Genomic DNA, 21,552 nt, shown 5'->3' on the forward strand with positions numbered 1-21,552 from the left:
AGCACTGGTATCGCAAAGCCCCAGGAACCCAGGCTCGATTCCACTCTCAGGTAGCACCTGTGTGGGCTTCCTCCCACTGTCCAAAGATGTGCAGGTCAGGTGGATTGGGTGTGTTAAATTGCCCTCTAATGCATAGAGATTATGAAGGTTAGGTGGATTAGCCATGGGAAATGGAGGGCTCCAGGAATGTGGAAAGAAGGTGGGTCAATCTTCAGAGGATCGGTGTGGACTAGATGGGCTGAATGGCTTGTTCCCACACTGTAGGAATTCTTAGGTAAGCATTAGTCTGCACTCAATCGCTCACAGAGAATGCACCGTGGATCTATTAAGTTTCCTACTCCCTGTGACGTTTTATAATCTCCTCCTCCTCCTCCCTCCTGCAAAATAACTACAAAATCTTTCTGTGGCTGTGATTTTAAGGAGGCAATATTACATTCAGTGTCGGTCCTAAGGAGACGATTAAATGAGCCACACTGTAAACTGCCTTTAGCACAGGGGAGTACACCAATCCCTTTGGCAACTATTTCCTGTTGCCGCTGCTTTAATGCTAAACAGATCTCTTTCTTTTCCCCCCAATTCCTAGCCAGAGCTCCGGACTCCTGTCAACTAGCTGCATGTTCCCTCCCTCTCTCTATTTGCTGTAGACAGTGAATACCGAAGGCAGGGTAAGGAGCAAGGAGAGATTATATCCTGGTGAGTGTGTCTTTTATTTGAAGGGGGTGCTTTCTGTTCGCTCTCTTCTCGAGGTCATGTGCAGTCAACATTTCTCTCTGCAGTTAGCTAATGGGTGTCTGGGAACATCTGGAAGGAAGTGGTCCCCTTTCTGAGATTGTTTGCTGGGAGTAAGTGAGTGAGTGAGAGACACACACACACACACACACAGCTTCCTGCAGACAGGCAGTCTGTGAATATTGCAACTCCCCTGTTACTTTACTGGACAGGCTTTTTTTCAGCATCACCGGACTCTTGTCAGCTCAGGCCAGGCAGGAGGGTGGCCTGGGGGCACTGAGACTTTGTCAGAAGGCTCTGGGGTTTACTGAGCTGCAGAACGTTGATCATTTTGAAGGTCTGTAAATTGAGAAGTTTTGTTTTTGTTTGTTTCCCTACTCTTGTGTGTGTGTTAAGTTTCACAGGGTAGCCGAGACTGGGGGAAATATCTAATTGGGAGCTAAGTGACCGTCCGGGATTTCAGTGTAACACATCCAGCGTGAGTTAAAATGGGATGAAGAGTGCCTGATTATTGGTGGTCAGTGATGTGTTGCTGGATTCGTTGTGAGCGGAACCAGTTCCCTCTCTCACTGAGGATTAACGCTTTACCGGGAACTCCAAAGACAGTCTCCGGCGAAGACATACTCGGTCAAAAACAAAATCGAGAAGCCTCTGTTCGGGACTGAACGGAGACAGAGTGAGGAATTAGGGACTGCGTTTAAAGGGGCAGAGGGACCTCAGAAACACTGGATTTAAAGGGGCAAGGGGCTCTGAGAAACTGGCACTGGATTTAAAGGGGCAAGGGGTTCTGAGAAACTGGCACTGGATTTAAAGGGGCAAGGGGCTCTGAGAAATAGACATTAGATTTGTAAGTAAACTGCTTTAAGAGTGTGAACAACTAGAGAGGTATGGGGCTCATTTTTAATCTTGTGTTAATGAGTTCGTTTTGAGGCAGTTAAAATCTGGCATTGTAAAATTTATTATTGAATTGGAGCTAGTCCAGACCTCTTCACTATCTAAACATTCCATTTGTGCGTGTATAATCTGAGCAGTAAGTACATTTTTGCTGTGGATGGACATTGGAAGAATTTTAAGGGATAAGGGGGAAATGGGTAACATCGGCACAAAGGATATTCTGTGCATTTGATGTAACTGTTTTAACCTTAGTGAGTATCGCATGCAGTGAAATTAATTGCTTAAATGTTGCAAAAGTCTTTTGTAAGAGCTTCTAGCTTTCCAGCAACTGCCTATTTTCATGAGTACAACTGATGTTAAACTGCACTGTGGTGAAAAATAGCCGTGAGGCTCAGTTTCACAGACCAGTGGAATCAATTCAATAGAGAATCAGTTATGGTGTGAATATTGACATGTATCCTACCCATTCAGTCTGATGCAGAGACTGAAATAAGATTGTGTGTCTGGGGTAAATTTGCTTCCCTAACCCAGGCAGGAGAGAGGCAATCTGAGAGATAATTCCGCTTGTTTGCAAGAAACAATTTTTACTTATTGGTCTTTCTAATTCTACTAGTTGGGAGACTGGTTTCTGAGTTCAGATTCTTCTTCTCTGTTCAATGCACTCACCCCCTCCTCCCAATAGACAATGATCCCTGTAGTGGTCTTGGGATCAGCTCTACAGTGCAGTGCAGACGTTATCCTCAAATACTGAAACCCTAACCCATAGGTTTCCAGTTCTGAGAGTCTGTTATGTTTGTTTCTGAAATATTTCAGCACTGATACTCGAGAGTATTAGCGTCAAGGATTACACATTTGTCATTTGCAAAGAAAAATATAATGCAAATTAATTAAAGGTAATAATTATTGCAGCCACATTGACTCTTTCACATGAATTTGTGGCAGATCTCTTACTGATGTGTTTCTCAGGTCACTTTCAGTGTTCTAAATATTTAAATTTTGACCCTCCGGTAATTCTTTAACTCCGGGACCCAGGACACCAGGCTCCCAAACCTGAGCTAGGTTCAAACATCTGAATGATTGCCACTGCTGTGACAATTCCCAAACAATGAACTTAAGATATTTAACAGGCAGCTCCTTTGAGATCGTAGACTACTAATTCATCACATACATCCTTCCAGTCTCACTTCTGCCAAGAAACACAGTTTGACTCGCTGCCTTGAATCTTCTTGAAGTTTAAGTGACCTTGAGGGATTGCCAGATTTCATTCCAGTGAGGCCCAAAATAGAAACACGGTCGAGGTGTCAGTCATGAATCAGTGGTGGCAATCTCGATTTGAAATCAAAGGTTTGTGGGTTCTATGCACTCTGGAGACTTGGCTGTATAAATCAGGTTGGGACTTCAGTGCATTGCTGAGAGAGTGCTACACTGCTGGAGGTGTGGACTTTCAGATGAGGTGTTAAACAGAAACCTGGTCTGTTGTCATGGAAGCTCCCAGGACACTAGTGTAAGAAGAAGAGAGAGATGATTTTGTGAGCCTCTTGTCCGATTGCCCGAGTCTCCTGTGCTGTAGGAATGGGGATCCCAGTCTGTGAGGCCTGTCCTTTTGTGATATTTGTGCAAGATGGCGGCAGCGTAAGACGCTCCAGTCTGAGCTCCTCTGCTCTGCCCGTGATTTTTTTTTTCTTTCATCGTCTTTTTTTTTCTCCCTTTTTTTTCCTCCTTCCTGGTTTTTCTTCAACGAGTGACTTTGACTTACTCGGAAGGGAATGAAGAAGCTGGTGAGCCCCGGATGCAAATCCCATATCAATAAAAGATACCGAATTCTATTGTATTGTAGCTTGGGCCTTTCAGTCTTGGTAAATCCTTGGTCAGCATGGACAAGTTGGGCCCAATGGCCTGTTTCCGTGCTGTATGACTGTACGACTCTATAATTGTCCTGATGTCCATTCCTCAAACATCAATGAAAACAGAGTAATACCTGATCACTGCTGTTTGAGTGTCTTTGTCATATGCAAATTATCTGCCATATATTGCAAAAGGGATCAAAGTTCAAAAATACTTCTTTTGGACCTTTGTGCGGTTGTTAAAGGTACCATGTTTCCTTTTAATCTTCTGCTTATTGTATGCCAGCAGTGATCAGATACTGTCATAAGCCACCAATATGTGGCCTGGAATCACTGTCTGTTATTTCCATTGGCAGAAAGCAATAACACAGATAGCTTTGACACCCGACTGCCCAAATCCAACATGGTGAAAACAATTTGTTAAAATATTCATTCACAAACTGTAAGCACAGTTTTGGTCAGCACAATACCAGAAAGATGTGGATTTTTGGAGTGGGTACAGATAAGTTTTACCAGGATGTTGCCCGGTATGGGGGAATAATTAGCTATGAAGAAAGGTTGGATAGACTGGGTTTGTTTTCGGTGGAACGCAAGACGTTGTGGGGCCACCAATGGAAGTTTATAAGATTATGAATGGCATGGACAGACTGGAAAGTATGAGGCATTTTTTCACGGTGGAGTGGTAAATTACCAGGGGACACTAGTTCTAGCTGGGGGGGTGTAGGGGGGGATGTTTTAAAAGAGATGTGCGAGCCAATGTTTTCACACAGGATGGTGAGTGCCTGGAATGTGTGCCAGAGGAGGTAGTGGAAGCAGACACAATAGCAGCACCTGAACGCATACATGAATAGGAAGGGAATAGAGGGATACAGATCCTGTAAGTGAAGACAGTTTTAGCATGGAAGAGCAAAAAGTGGCAGTGGTGGCTTGGAGGGCTGAAGGACCTGTTTCTTTGCTGCATTGTTCTGTATTCTAAGTATGAGCCTGAATGACGCTAACATTACTTGCTCCAAAATATGCCAGGGTGCCTCAACCTGAATATGTTTCCAGATAGAATGCTCAAAGACATTTGCAGAAAATGGGCAAAAGACAGCATATTGCACGTATTTTTTAAAAAAAAAGAACAGTGATATAGAAGGGATAGACAGCTAAGGTTATCCAACATTTAGTCAGAAGTCACATGACACCAGGTTATAGTCCCAACAGGTTTATTTAAAATCTCAAACTTTCGGAGTGGTGCTCCTCCCTCAGATGAACTTCACTAGAGGAAGGAGCAGCACTTTTTGAAAGCTTGTGATTTTACGTAACCCTGGTGTCGTGTGACTTCTGACTTTGTCCACATCATCCTATATTTAAAAAAGAGAGGGGGTGGGGGGGAAGAAATGTAAGAAATATTGATCAATGAGATTAAAGTCAGTGGTAGGAAAGGTATTAATTTTATACAAAGACCTTTTATTGTTGAAATTTGGGGGAATCAAAAGTATAATAAAGGATAGGTGGCAAAGATTTTAAAAGAGAAGGTCTTACTTCACCTTCTGAAACCCTCTGGAGTAGTAATCGAGCAGACAAAAGTAATTGAGTGGTTGTAATGCATGTGAACTTTCAAAAGATCTTTGATAAGTAACTGCATGGTAGACATGCGAGTATAAGGTCAGAACGTAAGGCGTCAAAGGACAAGTCACAGAATGAATAATAAACTAACTACAAAAACAGAAAACAGGGTGGGGTAAAGGTAGTTACTGTGACTAGTGGACAATGGGAAATAGTGTTTCCTATTGGTTTGCGATAGAACATAGAACATAGAACATAGAACAATACAGCACAGAACAGGCCCTTCGGCCCACGATGTTGTGCCGCACTTCTATCCTAGATTAAGCACCCATCCATGTACCTATCCAAATGCCACTTAAAGGTCGCCAATGAATCTGACTCTACCACTCCCTCGGGCAGCGCATTCCATGCCCCCACCACTCTCTGGGTAAAGAACCCACCCCTGACATCTCCCCTATACCTTCCACCCTTCACCTTAAATTTATGTCCCCTTGTAACACTCTGTTGTACCCGGGGAAAAAGTTTCTGACTGTCTACTCTATCTATTCCTCTGATCATCTTATAAACCTCTATCAAGTCACCCCTCATCCTTCGCCGTTCCAACGAGAAAAGGCCGAGAACTCTCAACCTATCCTCGTACGACCTACTCTCCATTCCAGGCAACATCCTGGTAAATCTTCTCTGCACCCTCTCCAAAGCTTCCACATCTTTCCTAAAGTGAGGCGACCAGAACTGCACACAGTACTCCAAATGTGGCCTAACCAAAGTCCTGTACAGCTGCAACATCACCTCACGACTCTTGAATTCAATCCCTCTGCTAATGAACGATAATACTCCATAGGCCTTCTTACAAACTCTATCCACCTGAGTGGCAACCTTCAAAGATCTATGTACATAGACCCCAAGATCCCTCTGTTCCTCCACCTGACCAAGAACCCTACCATTAACCCTGTATTCCGCATTCTTATTTGTTCTTCCAAAATGGACAACCTCACACTTGGCAGGGTTGAACTCCATCTGCCACTCCTCAGCCCAGCTCTGCATCATATCTAAGTCCCTCTGCAGCCGACAACAGCCCTCCTCACTGTCCACAACTCCACCTATCTTTGTATCATCTGCAAATTTACTGACCCACCCTTCGACTCCCTCCTCTAAGTCATTAATAAAAATTACAAACAGCAGAGGACCCAGAACTGATCCCTGCGGAACTCCACTTGTAACTGGACTCCATGCTGAATATTTACCATCTACCACCACTCTCTGACTTCGACCGGTTAGCCAGTTTTCTATCCAATTGGCCAAATTTCCCTCTATCCCATGCCTCCTGACTTTCCGCATAAGCCTACCATGGGGAACCTTATCAAATGCCTTACTAAAATCCATGTACACTACATCCACTGCTCTACCCTCATCCACATGCTTGGTAACCTCCTCGAAGAATTCAATAAGACTTGTAAGGCAAGACCTACCCTTCACAAATCCGTGCTGGCTGTCCCTAATCAAGCAGTGTCTTTCCAGATAATCGTAAATCCTATCCCTCAGTACCCTTTCCATTACTTTGCCTACCACAGAAGTAAGACTAACTGGCCTGTAATTCCCAGGGTTATCCCTATTCCCTTTTTTGAACAGGGGCACAACATTCGCTACTCTCCAGTCCCCTGGTACCACCCCAGTTGCCAGTGAAGACGAGAAGATCATTGCCAACGGTACTGCAATTTCCTCTCTTGCTTCCCACATAATCCTAGGATATATCCCGTCAGGCCCGGGGGACTTGTCTATCCTCAAGTTGTTCAAAATGTCCAACACATCTTCCATCCTAACAGGTATCTCTTCTAGCTTATCAGTCCGTTTCACACTCTCCTCTTCAACAATACGGTCCCTCTCGTTCGTAAATACTGAAGAGAAGTACTTGTTCAAGACCTCTCCTATCTCTTCCGACTCAATACACAGTCTCCCACCACTGTCCTTGATCGGACCTACCCTCGTTCTCGTCATTCTCAGGTTTCTCACATACGCATAGAATGCCTTGGGGTTATCCTTGATCCTATCCGCCAAGGATTTTTCATGCCCTCTCTTAGCTCTCCTAATCCCTTTCTTCAGGTCCCTTCTGGCTATCCTGTATCCCTCCACTGCTCTGTCTGAACCTTGTTTCCTCAACCTTATGTAAGCCTCCTTCTTCCTCTTTACTAGACATTCAACCTCCCTCGTCAACCAAGGCTCCCTCACACGACCATTTCTTTCCTGCCTGATCGGTACATACATATCAAGGACACGTCGTATCTGCTCCTTGAAAAAGTCCCACATTTCCACCACATCCTTCCCTGACAGCCTATGCTCCCAACGTATGCTCCTCAAATCCTGTCTTACAGCATCGTAATTTCCCTTCCCCCAATTGTAAAAACTTCCTTGTTGTGCGCACCTATCTCTCTCCATAACCAAGGTGAAAGTCACAGAATTGTGGTCGCCATCACCAAAATGTTCACCCACTAACAAGCCCACCACTTGTCCCGGTTCGTTACCGAGTACCAAATCCAATATGGCCTCCCCTCTGGTTGGACAATCTACATACTGCGTTAGAAAAGCTTCCTGGACACACTGCACAAACACCGCCCCATCCAATCTACTTGATCTAAAGAGCTTCCAATCAATATTTGGGAAGTTGAAGTCGCCCATGACTACGACCCTGTGGCTTCTGCACCTTTCCAAAATCTGTTTCCCAATCTGTTTCTCCACATCTCTGCTGCTATTGGGGGGCCTATAATAAACACCCAACAAGGTGACTGCACCTTTCCTATTTCTGACTTCAGCCCATACTACCTCCAGAGGCAGATCCCCCTCAAACTTCCTTTCTGCAGCCGTTATACCATTTCTAATTAGCAATGCCACCCCCCCTCCTTTTTTACCACCCTCCCTAATCTTACTGAAACATCTGTAACCAGGAACCTCCAACAGCCATTCCTGTCCCTCATCTATCCATGTTTCCGTGATGGCCACAACATCGTACTCCCAGGTACCGATCCACGCCTTAAGTTCACCCACCTTATTTTTGATACTCCTTGCATTGAAGTATACGCACTTGAGCCCATCTCTGTGTCCGCAAGTAGTCCCTGTCAGTGCTACCTTCTCCACAGCCTCCCTACAGTCTTGGACATCCTGACACACAGCTAGCTTACTTGCTGGACTACAAGTCCGGATCCCATCCCCCTGCCAAATTAGTTTAAACCCCCCCGAAGAGTGCTAGCAAACCTACCCCCCAGGATATTGGTGCCCTTCTGGTTCAGGTGCAACCCGTCCTGTTTATACAGGTCCCACCTTCCCCAGAATGCAGTCCAATTGTCCAAATATCTGAAGCCCTCCCTCCTACACCATCCTTGCAGCCACGTGTTCAACTGCACTCTCTCCCTATTCTTTGCCTCTCTGTCACGTGGCACCGGCAACAACCCAGAGATGACGACTCTGTCTGTCCTAGCTTTTAGTTTCCAGCCTAACTCTTTGAGCTCTTGAATGACCTCCCCACCCCTCTTCCTACCTATGTCGTTGGTGCCAATGTGTACCACAACTTCTGGCTGCACACCCTCCCCCTTAAGGATTCTGAAGACACGGTCCGAGACGTCTCGGACCCTAGCACCTGGGAGGCAACAAACCATCCGAGAGTCTCGCCCATGTCCACAGAACCGCCTGTCCGTCCCTCTAACTAGAGAGTCCCCTATAACTAGCGCTCTCCTCTTCTCCCCCTTTCCCTTCTGAATCTCAGAGCCACAGACCCCTTCACTGCAGCTTACACCTGCAAGGCTGTCCCCCCCAACAGTTTCCAAAGCTGCATACTTATTTTTTAGGGGAACGACCACAGGGGAACCCTGCACTGCCTGCTTCTTCCCCTTCCCACCTCTAACTGTTACCCAGCTACCTCTGTTCTCTGGCGTAACTATGTCCCTGTAGCTTCTATCGATCACCCTCTCAGCCTCTCCCAAAATCCTCAGCTCATCCAGCTCCAGTTCCAGTTCCCTAACTCGTTCGGTGAGGATCAGGATCTGACTGCATTTCCTGCACACGAAGTCGGCAGGAGTATCGGTGGTCACCCCTACCTCAAACATCCTGCAGGAGGAACATTCCACCGCCTGCGCTGCCATGACTGTACACTGTCTCCAAAAACAAGAACACTGAGTCAATAACCTGTGGACTTTAAAGTTAGGTTAGAGGAGGAGGGTGGGAGGGAGGCCCTACGGAAGTAGGACCTGGGGTCTAGAACACACCCACTCAAATACTAGTCACTTACCTTCCCGCCCAGCTATGCGCTCCAACCTCACTTCCGCTGCCCGCGACAGGTAAGTAATTTTGAAACAAACTGTCTTACCTTAGCTGTAGTCTCCCGGGTTCGTTTTTCCTCGGCCGCTGCTCCCACTCAAATGTGACACTTTTGTTGACTATTAACATAAGTTATCAGGACTCTGAAGTCAGAAAGAGATAGTCAAATGGCATTGTGTGTCAGCCTCTCTTAATTTGTTTATTTGCACAAAACCGTTACACATTTTCATCCACTGCAAATTTAGTCTTCTATGGTTCACAGTTATTAAAGAAAACAAATGAAAAGGATGCTTACCTTCTGAAGTAGAAGGTGTGTGCTGTGGATGTGCCTTGGACTGTATCTGGACAGTCTGTCATATTCGTATATTGCAAAAAAACATGGTGGGAGTTTACTATAATGGGAAAAACTGTGGATGGAACGAAGCTGGAGATATGGTTATTCTGAGTGACAATGACAAAATGCAAAGTGACCTTTGAGAATGTATGTGTAAATAGTGAAAGAGTTTGAATATAAATAGGTTTAATTTGGATCATTTTTGATTAAAGGAATAATCCGATCTCACACTCCTTTGAAAGTACAAGTCTAAATGGATTACAGTTAGTTGTAAGACATTCAGCGATACAAATTCATAAATTAATATTAGTAATACAGACACCAAATGAAATGGAAACAAAACAGTATGTTCGTTTCTAGACCACTAGAATGCAAAATCCATGGGATGAAATTAACCTAATTTAGACACACTTAAGTACAGTTTTGGACTCCATGCCATAAAAGGGGTATAAATGCCCTGAAGAAAATGAAATAATTATTTACCAGGATTATAACAACAAGCGATGGTGCAATTATCAGGCAAGGCAAGACAGCACAGAATAGAGTTATCTCCTGTAGAAAAGAGAAAATTGAGGAGGTGACCTCATGGAAGTTGGATTATGAAAGAATTTGATTGAGTAGATGTGGAGAAGATAGAGTTACCCAGCACAGAAACAGACCCTACGATCCAACTTGTCCATGCCGACCAGATATCCTAAATTAATCCAATCCCATTTGGCCCATATCCCTCGAAACCCTTCCTATTCAGGTACCCATCTAGATGCCTTTTGTAATTGTATCAGCCTCCACCACTTCCTCTAGCAGCTCATTCCATACATGCACCATCCTCTGTGTGAAAAAAATGCTCCTTAATTCCCTTTCATATCTTACAACACCTTCCCCCCTCCCCCAGGGGGAAAACAAGTCCATCTTGTTTTGGATTCCCCCACCCTGAGAGAAAAAAGATCTTTATCTATTTACACTATCCATGCCCCTCATGATTCTGTAAACCTCTATAAGATTACCCCTCCACCTCCAATGTTCCAGGGAAAACAGCCCCAGCCTCTCCCTGTAGCTCAAAGTTTCTAACCCCGGCAACATCCTTGTAAATCCTTTCTGCACCCTTTCAAGTCTGACTTAAATTTACCACTGTCCTCTTCAAGCAGTTTTTACATCCTGTCTCTTTGCAAATCTTTTGTCAGCTTGAGAGATAACACAAAAGGTTTGAAAAATACCACAGAGCTCAAGTTGAAACACATTAAACTGTTTCCTGTGCTTGTTTTGGACAGATGGTCAGTACATTCCTATTCTGGACCCTAAATATCAAGAGTATTGAAGCAGTTCAGTAGTTTCCATGTGCTGCGGAGGTGAAAGTAAGAGTCATAAATAGAAGTTAATCACTCATACATTTAAAATAAAATCAGGAAAATGTTTGCTCAAAGTTTGAAGTGAATAGCACAGACGCATATAAGGAAAATCTACATAAATATGTGAAGAAGAATAGAGGGTTAAATAAACCGGGAACACGTGAAAGGTCATGTGGAACTTCAACACTGCAGGGATCAAGTTCAGCTGCTTCTGCACTATAGAGTCTATGTAATTCCATGAAAAAAAGTGTTCCTAACAAGCTAGCTTGACACTTAAGCTCAGTCACCATCTCCCTTCAGCCAGAGATTTGAAAAATGGAAGGTTTAACTATTCTCGAAGCCAGTCAGTTCCTACCTCCAATTTGTACACCCTCAGACTGCGTTCCCCTGACTGCTGTGGGACCCATGATGGGCATGTGATTGGTGGATGAGCATTACATCATGAAGAGAGCATCTATTAGAAGGAACCAGCAACAACTGTTGTCTCTGCAGTAGACGCTTTCTCCAAATCCCTGTCAATTGTCACACTTCTGAGTAAATCTCTTGTGCCTTATGCAATATTTCAATGTTGAGTTGCATTGCTCAGTATGCATTTCTACGATAGCCCAGGAACCTAACAATGCGTATTCTTTACTTAAAATGTAAAGATCGAATGCACTTCATAGATGACCTTACTTCAGCCTGTGGACTATCAATGTTGGTGAGATGAGGCTAAAATAACATTTTAAGTAGTTTTATCAGACAAATAGGAAATGGGCTTATGAAAATGATTGGATTAATAGTTTATGATTGGATTCAGTTTAATTTCTCTGTAAATCACCTTGTTTAACTTTAAACAAAGTAACTTCTGAAATAATGTCATGAATCCTGCTTTCTGAACCTGGATGAGCTGTCATTTGAGATCTTAACTTTGATTTATTTTATCACTATATTCCCAAATATTCCTGAGGAGTGGGTCAGTGCCAGGTAATTCCTGTGGGACCAGAGGCCTAGTAGGCATGAATTATGTCTCATCTATTGGATTTATCCAATGTGCATGCATGTGAAGTTATTCACTTTTTGTTAGCAAAAACAGGAATGTAGATTATTATCTGAATGGTGATTAAATTGGGAAAGAGGGGAAGTATAACGTGACCCAGGTGTCCTTCTACACCAGCCACTGAAAGTAAGCAAGACCCAGCAGGTGGTTAAGAAAGCAAATTGTATATTAGCCTTCATTCTGCGAGGATTCAAATACAGGACTGGGGATGTCTTTCTGCAATTTAACAAGTGAAACCACATCTAGAATATTAAGTGCAGTTTTGGTCTCCTTTATTTGATTAGATTTGATTCCTTACAGTCTGGAAACAGGCCCTTCGGCCCAACCAGTCCACACCGACCCTCCGAAGAGTAACCCACCCAGACGCATTTCCCTCTGACTAACGTGCCAAACACTATGGGCAATTTAGCATGGCCAATTCACCCTAACCTGCATACCTTTGGACTGTGGGAGGAAACCAGAAGAAACCCACGCAGACATTGGGAGAACGTGCAAACTCCACACACACACAGTTGCCTGAGGCAGGAATTGAACTTGGGACCCTGGTGCTGTGAGGCAGCAGTGCTAACCACTGAGCCACCTTGCCAACCACTTTTTGAGGGAAAGATTTTCCGGCAAGGAAAGTTTCCCAGACTGATTCCTGGGCTGACAAGACTGGATCAATTGGGACTATATTCACTGGAGTTTAGAAGAATGAGGGGAGATTTTGTATAAATCTATAAAATCATACAGGACGCGACAGGATAAATGCAGGATATTCCTGATGAATAGGGAGTCCAGAAAAAGGGATCATAGTCTAATGATATGGGGTAGGTCATTTAGGACTGAGATAAGGAGACATTTCTTCACCTAGAGAGTGGTGAGACTGTAGAATTTGCTATGTTGAGTGTTTTCAAAGAAGTAGTTACCAGACTAAAGGGATCAAAGGGAATGGGGAGAAAGTGAGATGGGGGACTGAGTTGGATGATCAGCCATGGTCATGTTGAATGGCAGAGCAGGCATGAAGGGCTGAATGGTCTCCTGTCCTATTTTCTTTGTTTCTATGTTCTCCATTATTACGATATGCTATGAAATGCTTCTGGGTTTCAGTCTTGGTGAAACTCTCCTGCTGGTTTGGTCAGTGGCAGTCTACCCAAGAGAATTAAGTACTGTAAGGTGAATTGTCATTGCAGCTCATCTTGTAACAAGACCCACCTGAAAGGATAGCTGGCACTATCTTCTTTCCCTGTATGTGGGCGGCACAGTGGTTAGCACTGCTGCCTCACAGCATCAGAGACCCGGGTTCAATTCCCGCCTGAGGCGACTGTCTGTGTGGAGTTTGCACATTCTCCCCGTGTCTGCGTGGGTTTCCTCCGGGTGCTCCGGTTTCCTCCCACAGTCCAAAGATGTGCAGGTCAGGTGAATTGGCCATGCTAAATTGCCCGTAGTGTTGGGTAAGGGGTAGATGTAGGGGAAGGGTGGGTTGCACTTCGGCGGGGCGGTGTGGACTTGTTGGGCCGAAGGGCCTGTTTCCACACTGTAAGTAATCTAATCTAATCTAATCTAATCTGTATGACTCTACAGGGCCTGTGTGATTAAGGATGGGAAGATGCTTATGTCTTAAACAAGGCGTAGTCTTTTGGATGATACCTGTAATGTAACCTGTAACTGTTTGCTATGATAGAAGCACAGCCTCAGTAATAATTCTATGAGGAAGGTATCTATATTGGGTCTTTCTTCTTCAAGATCCAAAGCTGTTTCCCCATTTGAGTCCATGTGATATCATCATATTGGACAATTCTTAATGCACTCCACAGCATTAATCCTTTAAGACGGCTTACAGAATATAACACAGCTATTTCACATTAAAGCCATAACTTTGGGAAAGTAAAAGTTATATTTCAATGTTATCCTTGGAGAAATGGTCCCAAAAGCCTATGAAACCAGTCATCATAATTTTACCTGTTCAGTCCTGCCACCTTTCTGGTGAATCTATACTGCACCCTCCCCCTGGGACAGTACATAATGCTCAAAGCTGAACACACTGCTCCGCATGAAGTTCAAGTCACTCTGACAGCAACTGTGGAGTCTCTTTTTCCAGTCGTATCACGGAGATCTGCTGAATGTTTGACAATTACTGGCAAATTTATAGTGCACACCTGTGTGCCTTGGAGTTTATAAGAAATCCCATTTGTGCTTTTTTAAATTCTGAATTGCAGACAGGACATTCACTGCACCCCAAAAATAATCTTTGTTCTTTATTCTTGGACAAAGTGACCTTGGCAATGAGTTGCAGGACAGTACTGCTTCGTAGCCCAGCAACAATAGCATAATGTTGACATTTCCCATAGTGATGCATCCATTTTACATAATCTACTGATGTTTGATGAAATATCCTTGGAGTCTGGGGGAGATTTGCAGAACTGGAGCCTGCTCAGAGGTTTGAATGAATAAAGGATGTTTCTTAGGCACTGATGCAGGTTCAGTCTATCTAAGGTCAACATATACACAGCAACTAAAAAGCTTTGCTGTATCTTACTATTAATTCATTTTTGTTCTTTGTTAATTACATTTGACATCTTTCAACTTGATCACAAAGCATCACCATTTTTCTATTGAACTGTCAACATTGAGTAATGACCGTCTAGTACTATAGGTTGTACTAGTTTCAGAATGAAGCTCTCTTCCCAGTAACTGGGCTGAGGCATGACTTCAGGAGATTATCCACCACTGCAGCAGTGTGGCAGTTCCATTTTGTGTACTATAAAGCTCCCTGGATAAAAGCACTTCCATATTGAACAAGACATATCTTTGTATAAACTTCTTTAACAGAGAAACATGGAAAATAGGTGCAGAAGTAGGCCATTCGGTCCTTCAAGCCTGCACTACCATTCAGTATGATCATGGCTGATCGTGCAATCTCAGTATCCCACCCGCACTTTCTCTCCATACCCCTTGATCCCTTTAGCTGCTCCCATTTGAATATAACTAATGAACTGGCCCCAACAGCTTCCTGTGGGAGAGAATTCCACAGGTTCACAACTCTGAGTGAAGGAATTATTCCTCATCTCAGTCCTAAATGGTTTACCCCTTATTCTTTGACTCTGACCCCTAGTTCTGGACTTCCCCAACATCAGGAACATTCTTCCTGCAGCTAGCCTGTCCAGTCCCATCAGGATTTTATATTTCTATGCAATCTCCCCCACATTCGTCTAAGGTCCAGTGAGTAAAAGTCCAGTCGATCAGTGTTTCCTCATATGTCAGTCCTGTCATCCCAGGAATCAGTCTGGTGAACCTTCGCTGGACTCCCTCAATAACAAGAATGTCCTTCCTCAGACTAGGAGACCAAAACTGCACACTATTCTCGAGGTGTGGCCTCACTGAGGCCCTGTACAACTGCAGCAGGACAATTTTAGTCGGATATTCAAATTTTCTCATAATGTAGGCCAGCATGCCATTAGCTTTCCTCACAACCTGCTACACTTGCATTCTAACCTTCAGCGACTGCTCCACCGTGACTCATGTTTTGTTGCACCTCCCCTTTTCATAAACTGCCACTATTCAGATGATAATCTGAACAATAATTATAATAATTAAGATGAATGGAGAATCACTGCTAGCCATGTCTTCGTGATGCACTCCCTCACTACTACCAGAAAGCTATGGATTCCTGAGTCCAATGCCAAAGACTTGAGTACACACCTCTATGCTGACACTCAAATGAGGGAGTACTGTTGAAAGTGCCATAATTCTGACTAAACATTAAATCAATTCTCCGTCTGCCCCCTCCAGTGGATGTAAAAGGCCCCCGTGGCACAATTTGAAGGAGAGCAGGGATGCCTTTTCTGGTATTCTGGCCAAAGTTTGTCTCTTGGTCAACAGGTGACCTGATATTTAAATGCACTCTTTAGGATTGAAGGTGATTGATAGCTGGGAAGCAGCCACATTCAGGATTGTACCTACTGTGTAGTACCTGTATCATTTTGAGGGTTTATTTTTACTCTACATCAAATCTTTTTGGATGATTTTGACATAAAATGAGAAGGAGCTCATTTATCATTAGATCAGTCAGAGAGATAATGAGGATATTCTTTTTTTATTAGATTAGATTTCCCACTGTGTGGAAACAGTCAATTTGACCCAACAAGTCCACACCGACACTCCAGAGAGTAACCCACCCAGACCCATTTCCCTCTGACTAATGCACCAAACATGATGGGCAGTTTAGCACAGCCAATCTACTTGATCTGCACACCTTTGGATTGTGGGAGGAAACTGGAGCACCCAGCGAAAACCCATGCAGTCACTGAGAATGTGCAAACTCCACACAGACAGTTGCCCAAGGCTGGAATCGAACCTGGGTCCCTGGTGCTGTGAGGCTGCAGTGCTAACCACTGAGCCACCGGTGTTGCTGTCTGGAATGCATAGTCTGAAAATGTGGTGGAAGCTAATTCAACAACAACTTAGAAAATTGAATTGTTTTTGTTCCCATGGGAAAAGTGAACCAGAGTGGGATTCATTGGATAGCTCTTTTTCAAAGATTTGGGATAGACATGGTGAGCCAAATGGCCTAATTTCTCTGCTGCATCATCCATTCAGTCCTTTTTACATGAATTTGGCTTTTGTTTGATGCCAAAATGATCAGCCATGATCATATTGAATGGCGGTGCAGGCTCGAAGGGCTGAATGGCCTACTCCTGCATCTATTGTCTATTGTCTATTGTCTATTGTCTAAAAGCTTGAAATTACTTCTGAAACAGTGGGAAGTTAGGAATGCGGAAGGGTCTTAATGAACTGGCTTGAACGAGTTTTCTTGTCCTCCTGTGTGTCTCTCGTTGCTCTGTGTGTGACCTCTCCATCAGGACCCAACAGCATTTGCACTCTGGTCTCTGCTCGTGGCTGATGGTGTTGATGAAAGTGTGAGGCATTCATTTGACATCATTCTGCCTCTATCTATCAATAAACAAGTCATTGAAATTAGAGTGCTTGGCTTTCTCTGGTCTTAGAGGGAGAATCACTGGGGCAGCATGGTGGCTCAGTGGTTAGCACTGCTGTCTCACAGCACCAGGGATCTGTATTTGATTCCAGCCTTGGGCGACTGTCTGTGTGGAGTTTTCACACTCTCCCTGTGTCTGTGTGGGTTTCCTCTGGGTGCTCCAGTTCCATCCCACAATCCAGAGTTGTGCAGGTTAGGTGAATGGGCCATGCTACGTTGCCCATAGTGTTCAGGGATGTGTAGGTTAGGTGCATTAGTCAGGGGTAAGTGTAGAGTAATGGGGAACAGGTTTGGGTGGATTACTTTGGAGGGTCGGTATGAACTTGTTGGGCTGAAGGGCCTTTTTCCACAAGGTAGAGATTCTATGAATTGGAATGCTGGAGGTTCAGTTGGGCTCCATGGACACAGGTAAAAATGTCCAGGACAGATACAAAAACAACTGAGAAGGGTAACTGAATTATTTTTGAATAGAAGGAGAAAGCATGAGGGAAGAGAAGAGTTGACCATATTGCTGCAGGCCCTTTATTGAAGATGCCTTCAGGTCCATACAACTCTCCATATCTTTCTCTCCAAAAGCTGCCAGACTTGCTGAGGCTTAATAACATTTTCTGTTGTTATTTCTGATTTCTGGCATCTATAGTTTTCCCTTTAATGGTTAAATGGCGTGTATAGGTGTTGCAACATTAGCTTAACCTTTTGTCAAGTGCAACAGCCTGCGAAATGGTGGGAGTTCCTGTCAGAGTCATTTATTTTAATCCAGAGTTCAGTCACATTGCGGGTTCTGCCATTCGGCATGGAGGCACCCACAGTGTCAGCACAAAGTCCGTGCAAACCAGAAATCAGCCGCATCAAACCTGTACACTGGTTTCAGCACACACTTTCCTGAATGTGCGCTCCTATTTGAAGCATGATATTTGTCCCTAGAATAATGCAGTCTGCTAACAGGACTTATAAGATTAACGACCAGTATAATGTCAAAGATGCTGATGAAGTCTATCTCCAGTTGTGATGAATTCCAAATAAAGTTTGGAGTTGGTGCCAAGAGCTGGGGAGTTGAACTTGCACCCCCATGAGGATGTACCCCTTCCAGATGTTTCCTCAGCATTGTAGCACCATGAGATCTCACATGATACCATGACATTCTGTGAGAGAACAGCAGACACGCACGTGGTGCTATTCCCAACAGCTCCCTCTGCATTGTGGATGAAAGCACAATGGTGCTTCAGGGGAAGCAAAGTCTGACAATTTGTGTGTCTTAAATGTAGCACCCAGAAGATCACATACACAGAAATCACAGCATGAAACTGACCATGAATCCCCACTGACTGTCTCGCTATTTGCAGTCACATGAGCAAATGGCTATCATGTTAACTGTTGGTTTCATATCCCTTCAGTTCCTCCTGTCCATGATTTTATTCATGAATGTTAATGTGAAAAGAATTGTATGTAAATAGCACACTGTACAACCTCGTTTGCTAAATGACTTTGCAGACAATGTGTCATAGCTGCTGCGATAAGGACAAGTGGCCAATGTCCACATAACAAGCCCAAGGCCACACAAACAGTAATGAATTTGTTGACCACTGCACTATTTTACCTATTGTTTGAGTGATAAATGTTGTCTAGGATACTCAAACCCCACTGCGCTTCTTTAGTAAGTGCTAAGATCTGTTACATTCACCCGAGAGAAGTGAAGTGTCCACTTTGAGTGGAAGTTGACCACATGACCCCCTGACTCTGACAAGTGCTAACAGTTCCTTCCTCCATCTTTAGCCATGGAAGTGAATCTGTCTGACTGTATGAAAAATAATTTCCCTTGCATCCTGCTGCCAATCTCTTCAATTTATTCATAGAACCATAGCATTCCTACAAGTGTGGAAACAGGCCTTTTGGCCCAACAAGTCCACACTGACCCTCCAAAGAGTAACCCACCCAGACCCATTCTCCTACCCCATTACTCTACATTTTACTCCTGACTAACACACCAAACATACACATCCCTGAATTCTATGGGCAATTTAGCATGACCAATTCACCTAACCTGTACATCTTTGGAGTGTGGGAGGAAACTGAGCACCCGGAGGAAACCCACACAGGCACGGGGAGAATGTGCAAACTCCACACAGACAGTCGCCCGAGGGTTCCTGGTCCTGTGAAGCGCCGTGTCACCCATACTCTTTCCTCTCTGAACCCTCATTTGTGCTGCTACTACTGAAAGCCCTGTATAATTTTGTAATTTTAAACATCTTCATCAAATTACTTTATAATTTCGAATGACAAGTTAATTTTTTTTCCAGTTTGCATTTGCTCCTAGGAGAGATCCCAACAATTCTACCTTCTCATTCTTCCCATCACAAAAAGAGCCCCAAAATCCTCCAGGAGGAGAGATCGGAGTACAGTGTGTCTGTCTGTTTACAGGGTTTTATTCTGATCCTTGTCTTTTTGTGAAAAGACAGAGTTAAGAATAAAGTATTGGAACATGTTGATGAATGGGTATGGTTCAGTCTGGCTTGGGGAATGTATTCTATTTGGAAACAAAAGCCTTTGGGAAGGATTTAATTGATGTTAGCATTCTCCCGTGGGTATATTGGCTGGTGGAAGAACCATTGGAGGGGTGGAATGTAACAACAACTTTTAAATGCGCAGTGGTTAAGAGCTGGAAAGACATTTTGACAGCATTGTGGTTTAAATGAAACAGTAAGAGTTCTGATGATCATTCACTGAGCATTGTAGCAACAAAGAGCATGTGGGTTCCAGGTCCGTCTGCAAAATCTGCTGAGGATGAATAGGTGATATATTGGCTCTTGACTAACTTATGGGTGGCACCGTGGCATAGTGGTTAGCACTGCTGCCTCACAGCGCCAGAGACCCGGGTTCAATTCCTGCCTCGGGCGACTGACTGTGTGGAGTTTGCACATTCTCCCTGTGTCTGTGTGGGTTTACTCCGGGTGCTCCAGTTTCCTCCCACAGTCCAAAGATGGGCAGGTAAGGTGAATTGGCCATGCTAAATTGACCGTAGTGTTAGGTAAGGGGTAAATGTAGGGGTATGGGTGGGTTGCGCTTCGGTGGGTCAGTGTGGACTTGTTGGGCCGAAGGGCCTGTTTCCACACTGTAATCTAATCTAACTCTCTGAAAGGATCTGCAATTTCCTCTCCCCTAGATAGACTGACAGGTGGTGAAGCCTCCTCACTCTGCTGCTGCTGTCTTTGTGTTCCTATCCGGCTGGTGAGGTGTCATCATTTGCGCACCCACCTCATCACAAGGCAGGTCATGGACCAAAGCAGAAACCTTTTAAGTCAGCTGTCCCTACTTCCCCTGCACAAGGTTGCAATGATGAGTGGTCTGATGAGGAACTGACTTCTTCTCTGGCACAGAGATGCAGCATGTTGTATCACTTGGCTGTCTGATGAAACTTCAAAGGCTGAACAGGAGAAAGTTGGAATCGGGAGGGGTCATTAAGGCTCCCAGTCCATGACTTATAAGGGGCTAGGTTACTGTGCAAAGGCCCTGTACTATTGAGGTTCCCTTCTACCCACCCCACAAAGTCAGAATTGGACATGATCCTGATGCTGTACAGATTAACATTAAGATCATTGGTCAGAGCATTGAGTACAGGAGTTGCAGCTGTACAAGATGTTGGGGCAAGGCCACATTTGGAGTACCGCATGCAGTTCTGGTCACCCTACTGCAGAAAGGATATTATTAAACTAGAAAGTGTGCAGACAAGATTTATTAGGATGCTACCTGGACTGGAAGGCTTGAGTTATAAGGAAAGGCCAGATAGCCTGGGACATTTTTCCCCCTGGAGTGTAGGAGATTGAGGGGTGACCTTATAGAGGTCCATGAAATGACAAGAGGCATAGATAAGGTAGAAAGCCAACAGCATTTCTTGAGAGTAGGGAAGTCTAAAACTAGAGGGCATAGGTTTAAGGGGCGAAGTACAAAAGAATCCAGAAGGGCAATTATTTCACACAGAAAATGGTGAGTGTCTGAATTGGGTTGCCAGAGGTCATGGTGGAGATGAGTACAGTTTTATCATTTAAGAAACATGTGGACAGGTATGGAGGCTTATGGACTAAACACAAGCAAATGGGACTAGATTAATTGTGAAAACTGAGCGTCATGGACAAGTTGGGTCGAAAGGCCTATTTATATGCTGTAGAACTGTATCTCTCTAAGAGCTGAGTCATTGCCCTGGACACCCCAGCTCTTGTCCAACTAGTGATTAGGTGGAGAAAGCATTTTGCCATGGCTATCATCAATAAAAGAAACCCTGACTGGAGAAAACCCTGTGCTTCCTGGTTCAAATGGTGCTGGACTGTATTTATCAAGCGAATCGCTATGGAATCCCATAATTTGAATGGTGTTCACAATTTTAAGAAGAGTGTTTGTTTATTTTATTCAATCATGTGATGTTGCTGTTGCTGGTTGAGCCTGTACTTATTACCCATCCCTAGGAAAGTTGTGGTGAGTTGCATTCTTGTACTGCTGCAGTCCTCTGGGTGTAGGGATAGTCGCAATGCTGGGGAGGACCA

The 21,552-nt window shown here is 44.2% G+C and overlaps 1 protein-coding gene across 5 annotated transcripts in view; it reads left to right on the top strand.

Moving 5' to 3' along the window:
• Window positions 1-406: 406 nt before the first annotated feature.
• eva1ba (eva-1 homolog Ba (C. elegans)) overlaps window positions 407-21,552 on the top strand; it is a 75,003-nt gene continuing 53,857 nt past the window's right edge. The window contains exon 1 of one of the 5 annotated variants that reach the window (XM_072548572.1): window positions 407-693. The gene's annotated coding sequence lies outside the window, so the exon portion shown is untranslated. Of the gene's footprint in view, window positions 694-849; window positions 1,067-1,251; window positions 1,406-21,552 lie in introns of those variants that run through there. The other 4 variants (XM_072548569.1, XM_072548573.1, XM_072548570.1 and 1 more) reach the window with 4 other exon arrangements.

The sequence above is a fragment of the Chiloscyllium punctatum genome, chromosome 27 (genome assembly GCF_047496795.1).
Source record: "Chiloscyllium punctatum isolate Juve2018m chromosome 27, sChiPun1.3, whole genome shotgun sequence".
In the NCBI taxonomy this organism is placed as follows: Eukaryota; Metazoa; Chordata; class Chondrichthyes; order Orectolobiformes; family Hemiscylliidae; genus Chiloscyllium; species Chiloscyllium punctatum.